General features: G+C 33.2%; 1 protein-coding gene across 7 annotated transcripts in view; it reads right to left on the bottom strand.

Moving 5' to 3' along the window:
• LOC127835255 (uncharacterized) overlaps positions 1 to 16586 on the bottom strand; it is a 65998-nt gene that overhangs the window by 16886 nt on the left and 32526 nt on the right. The gene's annotated exons all lie outside the window — the stretch shown is intronic.

Below are 16586 nucleotides of genomic sequence, written 5' to 3'. Positions count from 1 at the left end.
AGACAATAACACCATTATATTGATCATTTGGTCGGTCCTCGAATTCGTGCGGGAATCGTTATATAAAACAACGCTGAATATTTTCCTTGGGTGACATTGGGCCTTTCAAATGCCTTAACACGGGTTAGTGCCAGAGGGCTCTCATATTCCAGCACTTTAAGTGTGTTATGTAAATAGTTTTATGTTTTCAAAACGCAACTTTTGTATAAGCAGAATAAATAAATAGTTATGTATCTCACTTTACATGTTACGTTTGTCAAACTAAAATTATGAATGCAGCATATTAAGATAACAAAAAAGTTTCCGCTGCATCATCAAATCAGTTTTAACTCTGAGCTAAGTGTGAAGTTTAGGATCCCTTCAATCGGTTAAACCCACAGCTGTAATACTGTTTTTATGTTAATTGTCGTATGGTATATATTGTCTTGAATTTTATGGACACTTTGTTATATGTTTTAAATAAAGACCATTCCTTGTTTGCTAATCGACGATGTTTCACCATCATTATTCTTCCTTCTGGAAAACTGTGTTTGTCGTGTCCGTATATATTTTAGTTCGCCATCACAATTTCCGTTCAATATCTAATGGACTACTGTGTTTTGTTTTTGACATTTCACACGACGAATGTACACCATGGAGAAATACCTTTTAGTGTACGATGTTGGGGTCCGAGTGGTAATTGTTTCCAGGAACATTTAAGTTAGGGCTCGTTACAAACAAGAAATTCAATATTCAATCTAAGTATGGTACGTGCGCATTATTACTATACAGTCAGTAGACATAACTTATAAAACAAACTACACTTTTTACAATATCTATGGATGTTTTCTGATATAATTGCCTACGCTAAATCCTCGATGATATATTTAAACCAGGTTCAATCGCATGGTATATTTAGCAGTAATCTTGATGAATATTTGGTGCACTAGTATGGACACTTCTTATTTTTTAACTAAATGGATTAGAATTTAGTCGTCAGCACAGTCATAAAGAATAACAAGACGTTTCTTCAGCATACATACTACTTAACATCAAAGGCAGATTATTCATATTTATGTTAATTGTATGTCTAAACACCGGCAAAGAAAGCGTCTAAAGGGGTTCATCTCCTGACGAACTTTTTTTAATTGAAGACGTAACATACGTCTTTTATTCCAATTTGTTTACCACAAAAAGCGGCGATTCCCATTGCCGGTATATATAGAGAATAAAAGGTTACTGTTTGATCTTTTTGCAAGTGTTTTGCAAGCCTCGCCGTTATATTATTCTAAGCCTTGCCTGATATATTTAAAAAGATCAGGCAGTAACCTTTTTTTCTGTTTATCATACCTCTACGTCTCCTATTAAAGACATAATGAAAAAATCGCTAAAAAGCTGCAGTGTTGGCGAAAAAGAAAATGACTTTGTCGTTTGACACGCCAATGATGACGTCATGAGCACGCGCGCTTAATATTTGTAAAAATGTTTTTTGATGTTTATGTTGCATTTTTTTTGTTTAACATAAATTACGTCTTGGTATCAAATTGTTTGTTTTGTTGAATCTTACTAAGAATGATTATTTTATAGTTGATTCCGAGTTATATGACCATCCTCCACACATGACTGATATAAGAACTTCCTGTTGACCATGATATAAAAATATATACGGCAACGTTATATCAGGCAGATATCAATGCGGTGGTATGATAAACTTTGATTATTTATTTGATAAAGAGCATATGTTTAAAAAATGATTCAGTGCAATATACAATATATCGTATTTTAAAACGTTTACAGCAAATGGATATCTAAACGTATCGTAACCCCTACTACTATATATTACAGAAGAATCGAAGAATTGAACCTGCATCAACAATTCTGTGTCCAGGAATAGATGGTCACAGACAATTATGTAACAATAAAAGAGGAACAAGGATTCTATGGGGGTTAATTTTATTTGTTTGTTATTTGATATCAGCAAGTGATGATTAAACGTTTGGATTTACTTATTTATTTATTTTTTTTGGTAAAAAGTAACGGCTTGCTGAAACCTCTGATAAATTCACAACATATGACGAAAATTCCGCTGGAAGGTCATAATGAACCATAGTGATATCATTGAAAAAGCGAGCCTAATCTAAATTGTATAATACAACATATATATTATTATGTAAAGCTTACATAATGTTCTGAAGTGTTAACCATCAGGTAAAACATAGGTCGTTCTTTGCGCAACATGTTTAATTAAATAGTGCTCATACAGGCGTGACACATATGCATACGTGTTTAATATGGACAAAATTAATATTATAACATTCTGTTAATGCATGATTCGATATTCATCAAAGATAGATTTCTTAATCTTAATATTGTCATTCAGACTCTTAATACGAATACACCATAAGCATCTGATATTGAGCATAGTGCAAATCCTTTTTGATTAAATAACGCTTAATTATCTCCAAGAAAAGTGAACAAAATATTTACTCGTTTAATTCTGAACATAGAATTCGATCATAACAGGAAAACTGGTAAACTATTGTGTCTTTGAGCGATCTTACATTATATACCCATGAACAAATATACATACGTAATCGTTTGTGTACACATACCAATTATCAAATGTGCAGTTCGTTGAACACGAGCGGTATATATAGTTTGGGATTATTATACTTTTAAAGAATGTACACGTATGAATCTTTTGGGTTAAGTTATGTTTATTTCACAAAAATAGCACTGAACAATATTTATGAATTATTAGCCTCATATAAACATTGTTATTCATTCAGAATGCAGCGTCTAAATTCCCTAAACAGCATTCGTTTACTCATACGAATTGGACAATATTAAAGTGTTTTGTTCACTCCTTGAACTTTTTATGCTGAAAAATATCAACTTTATCATTAACGAAGCATTTAATGAAATGATAATTGCAAGTTTTTAACTAAATTGTACTATCATTTACGAAACAGGTTTATTAGCGATCATACCATTTTGAATTTCAGACTATTTACATATTATGCTAATATGACCGGGAATAGATAAATGCAACATATATTTATTCATGACTTTCGATATCTTTATGATAATATGATTGGTTTATTATATTTTTTATCACGAACGATATGTTTCATTTGATTCACATAATATCAAACATATTGCTACGTGAACTGATATTATAACGACCATTTTAACAGTATTCAAAAAATGGTAGCTACGATATTTCGTCACCACAGTTTTGTCATTTTAATGAGGTACGACAATTCGTCCTGATAGAAAACCTCGTAGCTTCTAAGATACAAACGTTTTTGTCAAATTTTCCAAACGAAATGACGTATCTATAGGTGAAATGACGTAGCAATAAAAGCCGCATCACAATTTGTCAGGATGAAAGGACGTGGCTTTGAAACATGCATGATTCAATTGTTATTAAATCAGTTTTAATAAAAACATAGCTTTCTGAGTAAATGATTAAATAGAGTACGCAGAATGTATGATAATTAATCAGAAATTCCATCAAATAACAGTAATAGCTTAAAAAAATATGAGAACTGTTTACAAAAGAAATGTTGTTTTTTTATTTCTCATAAGTATTATCTGTTAATTGCAACATAATAGATATTTCCATAATGTAGGATAAGAATGAACATTGTTTAACTACTTACGATTAACGGAATATCCTTTAACTTCCACGAAACACACTTTTTAATGTTTTTTCGCGACTACACAATTTCATGTGTTTCCACAATCGCTACGACTTTTCGCCCGACAAAAAAGCCAACAATCAAGCTACAACATTTCGTCACGTTGCTTTTTCAAGGGCTCTGATTGGCGTGGAGCTACGAGATATAGCACAAAACACGCGCCAGACTTCATGAAAAAAATGAAAATTTTGGAGCTACGAGGTTTGAGAACGACAGCGACGATATATGCAACTGTTCAATTCATTAATTTTATTTATGCAACAAAAATACCTTACTTTGTTTAATTTTCAGTCTTCGATAATACTTAATTAACCTAGATTTGTCTTCTCTCCCCTCTGCACAATCATTATCTGAAACGTAAGATTCACGTTTCTCAAAAGGTTTAGAAATAACGCTTTTGTTCTGTTCAATAGACTATTTTTAAATTGTTATATATTCTGTTTTGCTTCATGTTTATTCGTGGGCTTTACGTGCAATATATTACTAGTCTTTATTATTATTTTTATTTTTTATAGTATGAACAAACGAATCTACAATAAATATTTAAACGTTAAATGTTTAACACTTTCGATTGTGTACTTATTTAACTTGATAACATATGACAAGGAGTACATTATGGTACTTTCATATCTTTTCAAGTAAAATAATAAGTATTATATTATCATACACTTTTTGTCTTTCCGTGTCATTTATTTGTTAAACATAACTTTTGCGCGAAGCAACGCTGTACCGTACGATTTTTTTTGTTGTTTTTTTCAATCATACGATTTTAGTCTCTGGACACGGGACTTAAATACGAAACGTTCGCTGCTCGTATCGAGGTCAATGTGCCGAAGAATCGGTATAAAATTATGTATCCTTGTAAGTTTATATTGTTTGTATTCGTCTGAACAATCCTACACTTTTGTTTAAAAATTCAATAGTGAATTTTAAAAATTGAAGTTTTTTTAAATGGTATTTTTATAGCCACTGTTATATTAAATTTAGAACGGGATCTTGAAAAATGAGTGAAAAGAAATCCATATTGATGACTGTAATATGGCTTAATCATGTTTAATTTTTGCAGATGACAAAAATAGGGTTGTTTTATCTGCTATCGGCGTGGATGAAGGATCCGATTTAATCAACGCCAGTTATATTGATGTAATACCTTATATGTTTTACCCAATTATATTGATGTCATATGTTAATAAAGTATATGTGATATTGCTGTTGAAACTGAAACCTTACTAATCGCACATATGCAATCATGACTTTCATTATTACTTCCAGGGTTATGGCAAACGAAAGAAATACATCGCAGCGCAAGATAATAAAACACTTTTTATTGAGTCAGACATTAATCCTTTGGTCATGTGATTTTTGACAGCCTTTTCATTTTCATTTATTCTTGATGTTCAAAGATTTTACTGTAATTCCATGACAATATTCCCCATCCATTTGTAAGCTGACAATCTTTTCCAGGACCATTAGAACGCACGATACCAGATATTTGGCGCATGATTATGGCAGAAGATGTAAAAGCTGTGGCAATGGTGACAAATACAATGGAAGATGGAAAGGTGTGTATGTGTGCGGTTCTTTTCCAGCTATTTGAAAAAAAATCTCACACTTGAATAACAAACAGGTTCTCTTAGTGGTGTAAGCTGTACTTAAATATTAAACATGTTATGTAGATACTATGTATATTTCAATGAATTCAATGAGCTTACCGGTAAATAGCTTGATCATTAAAAATTAGACGACTTCACTGCTATAACTAACGTGTTCAAATTTAAGTGTGACCATATAATTACCGACCAATTTAACAAAACCTTATATAAATGTCGTCCATACATTGATGTTATGTTTTAGCGGAAGTGCTACCAATACTGGCCTGATGATACGGGCAACCCTTGCAAGCATGGACATTTCAATATTTCATTGATTGAACTAGAGGACTACGCCGACTTTGTAATTCGAAAACTACAATGCACCCATGTAATATACTTGCATATTATTTATACAACCAGTATGCTATATATCTTCTTCTTTAAAGTTCTATTTAATTGTGTTGTTTTTTAATTGTGACATTTTGTTTTGTTTACAAACGCTGATTTATTCTTAATTTAAGGAAAGTCCAAGAAGGTGCACACGGTTTACCAGTGTCACTTCACTGCTTGGCCCGACAAAGATGTACCAGACACAGCACTGTCGATATTGCAGTTCTGGTGCAAAGTGCGCTCTTTTGCCGATACTGTGACGAGCCCATTGCTTGTGCACTGCAGGTAATTGGTGTTGCCATTGCATGATGGGCTGAATTCAGCGTCATATCTAAGAATATTTTAGTTATGTAAATCGTGAAGCTATTGAATAATGGTTACACTTGTAATTTCATAGCGCTGGCGTTTGGCGAACCGGTACCTTTATTGCACTTGATTATCTTTACGATCAAGGGATCGCAGTGAACGAAATAAACGTGCATGAAGCTGTCAAAGCACTGAGAGATCAACGTATCAACATGGTACAGACAAAGGCAAGTAATTAGTCCATGTGTTACATTTTCAGACTGTCATCGATGTATTATCAAATACCCTTATTGTTGATAATTAGTTGTACAATTTTTGTGAAGCAGAACGATTCTATGACGTATTTGTATTTTGAAGAATATAGTATTATTGCAATACTCTTTTGAAACAGCACCAGTATCTGTTCTTACATGAAGTTCTGTGTGAAGTATTAGATCCGATCGGAAAGGATCTCCAGAACAAAGAATATATGAAGGCATATTCAATGATGCATAGTGGTATCGTCAGCGAATTCAAGGTAATCAAAACTCAAAGACATTGAGATAATATAAAACAATTGAACATAAAACCAAAATTGCTTTAATATATATTCTGTTGCTTTTAAATAGTATGCATTCTTTAGAATACAGTCTTGTTGAATTCTTCTTGTTTTCTAATTTATACTAGCGAATTCGCGAGGCCGAAGAATTTAACGCAACACAATCCAACTAACGAGACACTTGCTGCTGGTAAGAAGACAAACTATAGTTTACTTTGCGTATTTTGTTTTCCGTTTGACTAAGCAAAAGCCTGTAATATATAAAGTATATATATTATGTGTATATTTGCAAAACGTAGACAACATAACGCACTATATGCAACAATAAACATATCAGCCAAAATGTAAAGCAAGTGACCTGGTTCAATTTTCAGAAGATCGCTTTAGACCAATGATGCTGCATTCTGCTAAAGGAGATAGCAAATACGTCAACGCAGTCTATATCAATGTAAGTTGCCCCGGTAAATAACGTCAAACATTACAAATAATAATAATTTGATTTGAAACAAAAGTTAAAATTGCCTTCGTAATTTTGGAATGATAGTACAAGCCATTGCTATATGAATACATTTGTCAACATATTTTACATATTCTTATTTGCTATTACAGACTTTCCGAGAACGGAACAAATTGATCTTAACACCTGGAGCCACAGACGGGAGCACAGACGTTGATTTCCTATGATTTTTGCACGACTATAAACTTAAAACAGTCGTTGTTCTTAATGAAAAGGTTTACTATGTTTTCATATCATTTTACACAATGTGAATTTTTATTGCCAATAAACACATCCGGACTGAGTATATTTGTTAAATATATTATTTCAGATGGAATCCTATATTCCCGATCAAGGCAAAAATACTGTGACCGGACCATTCAGTGGGAAATTGGTTTCAAAAATCACACAAAGTCATTACGAAGAGCTAGTTGTAAAATACCAATACTACGCAGAGGTAGTAGGCTATTAGCATAAATATTTCATTTTGTCTTAAACAAAACAAAATTATTTATAGTAATTAATAAGTTTACCTAAACAATTTACCACAAAATGCCTAAAACTATGCTGCAATATACATATAACACGTTTCGCACTACTATTACGTTGTAATTGACCTATGTTAACATGTTGGTTATCGTTTTCAGCACGAAAGTTTTGATGTTCGATTTCTCCTCTTCTCTTCATGGCAAAAGAAATCAAAAGTGTGCAAGATATCGGATATAATGCATTTGTTGATTGGTGTCCGAGACATTGCGACTGATTGTCCAATGGTTGTCCAGTGTCGGTAAGTGGTGTGTTTTACACATATTCTTGTTTTTGTCCCCTACCAGTTTCACCGGAGGGGACTTATGGTTTGCGCTCTATGCGTCTGTCTGTGAGTCTGTCTGTCTGTCTGTCCATAACACTTTTCTGGATCCTGCGATAGCTTTAAAAGTTCTTCATATTTTTTCATGAAACTTAAAACATGGATAGATGGCAATATGGACATTATGCACGTAATTTCATTTTATTCCTACGTCAAAAATTCTGGTTGCTATGGCAACAAATAGACTAGAAATTCTGCTGAAAATTGTGGTTTTCTGGATCTTGTGATAACTTTTAAAGTTCTTAATATTTTGTCATGTAACTTGAAACATGGATAGATGGCAATATGGACATTATGCACGTCATATCATTATGTTCACACGTCAAATATTCTGGTTGCAATGGCAACAAATAAGGAAACAAATCTGACAATGGTGGAATTTCTGACAATAGTGGAGCCGGTAGGGGACATATATTGCTTGGCAATAGTCTTGTTTTATTTGTCGTCAAATTTGACGTCAAAATGGTACACTTATTACGACCGTTTAAACGTATTCAGTTTATGACACAATTTAATGGCCACATTTATATTGAGCATTTTAAAGATTCACAAATATAATTTCAAAGAATTAATTTTGTATTCAATTCAATGTTTCTAAATAGTTATACTTGCTTGACCCAAGTTTGATTTCAAATCCTCTTTCAGTGACGGATACACCCGCAGTGGTCTGTTCGCTGTTTTGTGGTGTATTGTAGAGAGGATTAAACGGGACGGGGAAGTGGCCGTGGCGGAAAGCGTTAGGATGGCAAAGCGTCGATGTCAACGAATTTTTCCTAATGAGGTATATATCTGTTTCTTTGCTTAAATTAAACACGTGTATATTGAGGAAAAATGTACACTGCTTTCTGACGTTAACGGAATACTTTGAGGATTCGTGTTTATGCATAATATTGTACACACTCTGTTATGTGTTCCAAATCCAGGAGCAATATCGCTTTTGCCTCGAGTTCGCAAAGCAATATGCGGATGGCTGCAATACATACGAAAATACAGAGGATGGAATAAGAGGAAAACAATAAAATAAATAACAACCTGCCTCTTTGCATAAAACCTTCGTTGACGTACACGGGCGGGTGATATAATCCCTTTAGATGATCAAAATACTAATAATTGATATATACAAACTATTAACATTGAATGACATCGAAAAATGTTGGTATTAAAGGGGAATTATTTTGAAACTGATGGTTTATAAAATAATGACAATTATGAACATGAGGGTAAAAGAAAAAAAAAAAAAGTAGACCAAAAATCGACAATAGTTTGATAGTTTGATACCTTATTATAAAGTATCATGTTCGCAAATACATAACTTAACATTCATAAAATTTCTCAGTTTCATTCGTTTTTATGGAAGTGAAATGATTTTTTGAACGAATCTGTTTTATACTTGTGTTATTCATACTTTGTGTTTTTATATGCAAGTGTTCCTTTTAAGATCTATGTAAAGAAAATATGTTGATTATCTTATAATCTTATATCAAAATCTATTGTCAAATGTTATTATTAAATGTTACCCTTCGCATTGTCTATAAACAGTTTTTGTTCGAATAGTCTACGCAATGCTATTTTATTAACAATCATTGATTTGATATATTTTTATACACAGTCTCTTATTGAATCATTGCGATTATAAAGTAAACTTGTATGAAAATCGTTCAAATATGCATTTATACTTAAACATTGTTTAATTAGTAAAGCATCGTTGACCTATACTTGACATGTCATCTTTAAATAAATCAATTTTCATAGGTTTCATATATCCTATCAATTGCAATACTAATATTACATACGCATGACGCAGTATATTTAATCTGTTTTGGAGCATTCATTTGCTCTCAATCAGCAGACACATTTGTTCAAAACTTCCTGTTTGAAACCTTACTAATTTTAGAGTTGAAAACCGTATTGATCGTTGCGTTATGACACAAATTTAAGACATGGTCTGTGCAGGTGGTTTAAAAATAGACATTTTCGCATGTAAATTACCCTCTCCGATATTACGTTACTGAAGTTAAATGTGATAATGGTATGCAGCTTATGAATAATATTAACCTTCATATCAAGAAGAGACAAGTTTCGTTGTTACATGTATGGCTGATCTAATGATCAATCCGAAATCTACATCTTTTGTAGTGTGATAGCCTAATTGTTAATAGTACTCATATAAGCCAATGCACCGTTTGCATGTTTTGTATATCCAGACTTAAAAGTATCTTCATTTTTGAAGGATACTGTCCATCTTATATTTAAGTATGCGTTTCGGGCATAATGCCTAATTGATTCAATACTTATTGAACATAAATTGTAGTGGAACGAAGTAATTGTAAATCCATTCCAAAATGAATTTTCATTAAACGTGCAAATATTGTGTTTGTATAAAAGACTAACTTGGCATTATTTTTTAAAACCCCAAAGAAGGCATATCAAAGTCGTTTCGTCCCTCAGTTGGTGGGTAGCTCTGTTGGGGTTAAAATGGGTGCTTCATAGTCCGGAATTGTTTGCGCTGAGTGTCTCCAATAATGTACTGTTAACTCCTTGCGTGGATCTTGACATAGACTATCATTCCCATGACATTTCTATGTGTCTAGTACAAGTCACCCAACAATTAATTGTCAAAGGTCTTGGATGTCTGGTTTTCATGTTTATGATTGGATTTTGATACAAATGTAGTTAATTGCCATTTGACATCGATCAGTCAATTTATCGAGTACAACTATAATGCCCACACCAATTTCAATTATATATATATCCTACTCACCCCGGCGTCAGCGTTATCGTGCAAATGTTAAAGTTTGTGTACCACCTCAAATATTTTTTATTTCCCTTGACATATTGCTTTCATATTTTGCATACTTCCTTACCAGCAAGACCCCAATCTATAAACAAGAGCAGACAAATGTATCGAGCATTGTGTAAGAATTATGGCCCTTTTTCACTTAGAATATGCATTTTATCGCTTTCATATTGTGCATACTTCTTTACCAGCATGACCCCAATCTATAAACAAGAGCAGACAACTGTACCAAGTATTTTGTAAAGATTATGGCCCCTTTTTACTAAAAAAAATGAAAATTTGGTTAAGTGTTGTGTTAAGGTCCACTTTATTCCTAAAGTATCAAAGCTATTGCTTTCATACTTGCAACGCTTACTAGCTATAATAAGGGGACTGTGCAGGCAAAGTTAAGTTACTCTGACTGGCATTTTGACAGAATTATGGCCCCTTTTATACTTAGATAATTGAACATTTGGTTAAGTTTTGTGTGTTGGTCCATTTTACTCCAAAAGTATCATAGCTATAATTGCTTTCAGACTTGGAACACTCGCTAACTATCATAAGGGGACTGTACAGGAAATGTTACATAACTCTTGTTGGCATTTTAACGGAAATATGGCCCTTTTTTTACTTAGTCACTTTGAATATTTTGTTAAATTTTGTGTTTAGATCCACTTTACTTCTAAAGTATCAAGGCTTTTGCTTTTGAAACTTCAAATACTTTCTTATTATCATGAGGGTACTGTACCTGGCAAGTTGAATTGGACCTTGATCGTTGAATGACCTTGACTCTCAAGGTCAAATTAACAAATTTTGCTTAAATGATCAGATTTGATTCATACTTTGACAAAAGAACACGTACCTGACAAACCACAATGGACTCCACCCAAACCATTTCCCACGCTCCACCCCAAAATCCCCCCCCCAATTTTTTTTATTTTTTTCTTATTTTTGAAAGATAATCTAATAAATGACCATCCCCTCCACCTCCACATCTTACCCCCCCCCCCCCCCCACTCAACCCCCACCTAAAAGATTGTTTTTTTTAAACATGGTAACAAAAAAAAATATATTTATTTATTTCATTTTTGAAGGACCATCCCACGCAAGCTATTGCTATCAAACTTGAAATAAATCTTATCACTTTGTTTTATGTCTTTACAAATGTTCAATAGATTGTGGAAAATATACCTGAACTCAGAATCGTCTCAAGTACAACTTCTTTAAAACATAAGCGATCAATATGTTTCAATTATGGTCCTCTTCCACTTAGAATATGACTATATTACCTTGACCTTATTGAATATGAACAATTTCTCCATGATGGCTTACGTTATACTGTCAAGCACTCGAATAGTCGAGAGCGCTGTCTTCTGACAGCTCTTGGTAATAATATGTTTGGGGACTGATCATTATTATGAGGCAATGTATCGCAGATAAGAAATGTGTCTACTGCTGAAATGTGATTATTTGTATGTATTAAGGGCATATATTGGACTTGTGTTATTGAATTTCTATGCCACTTTCAGTCATGATACGCTTCGTGCATGGCAAACGTCACAAACTGTACAGAGACTTGTTTTACTTTATATAAATTATCGTTTCTATTTAACATATTGTACATACATTATTTGCATTTAATGTGGTTTCATACCTTTCGACTTATTTTTTTTCTTTTTTAAACGCTTACATTTGTATATTGTATACCGGTAGTTGTATTAAATGAAGTATTTAGCATTCCTAAAATGTATGTGGTGTTGTGTATTATCCCAGTTGTTGGTCACATTCCGTATACGGAATAACAAACCATATGCGCAGTGTTGACGTTTGGTCAGGAAAAAAACAAAAATGTGAAGTTTTCATTGTTATCAGAAAGTGAAATGTCCTTCTGCTTGTAATTTATCAATCGCATCACGCCTCAAAAAGGGTTAATGCTGTTGTTCGTGTGTATCATAACCAATGCGTAATTAAATAATAATTAAATCGAGTTATTATTCTCTTTCTTTTCAGTTTAAAGCAGAACTATTCTTTAAGATTAATATTTAATATTTATTTCAAAGTGTATGTTTCTGGATTAGTTCCGGGCTATAAGTTACAGGTTTGAGATCCCTTCGACCGGTTTTCTTTTCAAGTCAGAGACTACAGCTTTAATTATGATCGTATATTAAATGCAGCATTGCACATATTCACGTGTATTGTAAGGGCAATCAATCATTTGCCTTAAATGACAGACTACCAGATGTCGCCAGATGATGAAAGGTGTGCAGCCAGTCCGGGACTCGAACCCGGGAACTTCCGCTGTCAAGACGATTGCTCAACCGAGTTAGCTAACCGGGTCGCTTAGACAGCTGATCACCAATCCCAGTAAAGGTCGAGAATAACAATATGATAATGTTTCTAGAGTTTTGCTATATCTATACATTTAAGATAACACACAGTACTTATACCCGATTTCAGCAGAAATGCAAACAGGCTGTGCTGTACAAAGAGCACTCATGTGAACATTATCAGCTGTCATGACAAAGTGTGATTGAGCTGTCACTTAAGTATCATCCTTGATTGTGCTTGCTTTGCAGGTGATAGGACATGCGCGCGCAAATCTTTTTATACAAGGCCATATAACTAAGGCAGGTGACATGGATAAAGATTGCTGTGTATAATGGCAACTGAAAAATTGACTGAATAAGCAATAGAGCACAGTGATCGCTTGATCATATCCAGGGTGCTCGTCCTTATATATTGATCAGCTATACAACTGCACTGACATGCAAACCACACAAGTATGCGATCAATTAAGTCTCTCTCATTCCTGATGAGAACTTAATTCTACCTGCTTTACGGATGTTTCTTGTAGCTTAAAGACATTTTAATAGGCCGTATCTTATGGCAGTAATTACTCGAAAAACTAATTTCAATACGTTAACCAGTAAGAGTAAGCCAAAAAATTAAAAACTTGTCAGTCTATTGCCTTAATGGCAGCTTTACCATTTGCGGGTTTAACAAAAATGCACCTTGTTTACGAACAATATGTTACTGACGATGGTTTATCTGACCTGTTTTCAGTAATGTGATACATGAGCAATCTACAAGATTAAACGTGTTTTGGATGACGAAATGAATGTATGCAAACGTGCAATTTCGTACTCTTTTAAATGTATACATTGTTATAAATCGACTTGAAATTGTTATTTATTGGACTTCTGATGTGCTATCATGAATTCAAGTATGTTTATGCATAGCACTAAATCGGCGATATCTTAGTCTGGCAAATATATCACCGGCCTTCCATAAATAACCACCTAAAACATTAACCTGACGATTATCTAAATATTTGCACAGATCGCACCTACTGACTCTGAATGCATAGCGTGCTGAAGGCGGAAGAGATATTTAAATCTGTATTGACTGTTAAATCAACTCATTTATAGAAAAGGTTTTTAAACAGATAATAGCTGCAAGTCACACAATTAGTGTACGTTGTTGAACGCATTCTTTGCGGTATTTGCACATGAATAGGATCCGATTGCAATCGAGGACTACCTTTACAGACCCTGCTAACTGCGCATTTCAAATACTTGAAACATTACACCACAAGTTGTTGATACGAACAGCTCATTATTCAGTGTGCTTTTATTAGCTTCTATCTATTGAAATATTGTCCTTGGCCGAGTGCAATTTAAAGTGCTTATTCTTATGGTTTTGTTAATTCAAATGTAGATAAGTGCATTATTTTTGGTTATTTTTCATATTTTGTATTCATGTATACCCATAAAATAATACAATGACAATTAACGAGATCTTTAATATTTAACAGCTATATACGATTTGTTTTTAGATTTAAATGTTCGTAATAATATGATAATTGATAACGTAGTTGCATTTAACGGGACATAACCATATTGTAAAGCACTATTTTTGAGTCTGCATTTATGTGCTCCTGATCACAATAAGTTGTTATATTTTTAAGGGATATGTTCACAAATTGACGAAATTTAAATGGAGATTTATTTTTCCTTATTAACGAAATAACAAACATTGAGTGAAAAAGCACAACCGTAAGATATCATGTAATTCATGTACCATTTTTGTTGATAAAAATTTATCAATTAAACGTGAAAAATAAAAAATAAATCAGCGTTCCGTATATAAATCTGGCGTTTAAGGCGTCAGCTTTTTGCCCCAGAATAACACTTTAACTGCTGTATTATTTTATAAAATTCTAGTTACTTTTTCGCTTGTTTTTTTTCTAAGTGAAGGTTTATCTCAATATAAAGTATATATAAATATGAATCAATCAACTCATTTTGATGTTTTCAAGAAGCAGGGCGAGAAATAAGCCGAAAACGGGTCTTATGACATATGCGCACAGCGTACCTCCAGAGCAGCCAACGCTTTCGCGTAGTCTGGCCATGAGCTATCCTGTGTGATATAATGTCTTGCAATATTGTGTGATGTCTTAATTATGACTACTCATCAGTGTATACGGATACAAACGCATTTCTAAAGCAACTTTTTCGATTATGTCATAAGGCTGATTTTCGCATGACGCGGCTTAAATGACACTAACTCGTTAGAGAAAGGACCTAGTTCGCATAATACAACTTCCTGCACGGCGACATATTTCCAACATAAAACTAGTTGCTATTTTCTAACAGTATCAGTATCAGTATGTCCTCTAACTTATTCCGGTCTATTTTAAATTAAAGGTTACAATATAAAAGGTCAGAACACAAAAAATCGATGATTGTTTTCTACATAGAATAATAAATCGGCCATCACGTAATATATTGTCAAAAACTAATCAACTTATTCAAAAAAATGTTTCTTTTTTTCATGTATATATATGTTTGACTATTAATATGTAAAATGTCTATGAATTCGTAGAAACGAAAGGACATAATGTGAGAGCTCATTAAATGCCATATTGCTCTCATAATTTCTTCATATTTGTAGCATGTTGTTCCTAGTTGTTCCGATATCATAACTGCAAGTACAAGACGGAATCGATTGGATGTATCACAGATGATTAAATCATTAATAGTGTACATGTAATAGGAATCGTGACTGCGACGGCAGACCGCCCATCAACACAGACACAATACAGACTGTTTTACAATGGCTCAGCACAAAGAGAAACACTGTTATGTCTAGACGGCGTTGAATGGCAAATATCGTGGCGATCGTTGTAATGCAGAAACTGCAGAAAAGAGTAAATATAAACATTCTATGACTGAATTGTTTTGTAAAAATAATGAAAAGAAATACGCATTTACCTACGTCATGGTTCTTGTTTGATTTTGCATGTTTTCCTGTTGAGCACAGACTTAAATCTTTTCTGTAAATCAAGTTTTTAAATCGGGGGTACCGTTTATTGTTTTCAACACACGGTGATTTTTAACAGATTCTTATAAAATTGAATATTGTTCAATATCATACAGTTATCAATGGTATCGAATCAAAGATACAAGCAAATCACAATTTCAAATAATAATATTGACGTTTTGAATCGTATTATAGAAATACAAATGATTAATACTATCCAACAATAAATATGTACATGACTAACATCGGTTTGATTAAATGATGTTTGATATTATTTCACTTGAAGTTTTATCTTCAATAATAAACCATGCACGAGTAGTTAATGAGTATAAGATGCTCACTCATGGTAGTCTGTGGTACTTTCTGCCCAGATCGACGTTGAATGCAACTAATTCCAATGGATTTCATTGCAAACTCGTCACAGTGATCTCCCTTGCTGCGTTCCTTTATCTTATGCCGAAGCAAGTCAATCGTTTGAAGTTAACGAAAATTTGCAAAATATTTATTTGCACTTTTGCCTTTTATTTCTATACCCGTGAACTTGTTACAAAAATATGTGTTTTAAAATTAAATTATTGTAAGTTGTGTGTTCACTTCACAAAATGAAATACGTCT

This window comes from Dreissena polymorpha, chromosome 6 (assembly GCF_020536995.1).
Source record: "Dreissena polymorpha isolate Duluth1 chromosome 6, UMN_Dpol_1.0, whole genome shotgun sequence".
Lineage (NCBI taxonomy): Eukaryota > Metazoa > Mollusca > Bivalvia > Myida > Dreissenidae > Dreissena > Dreissena polymorpha.
This window is presented reverse-complemented; position numbering and strand designations above follow the sequence as displayed.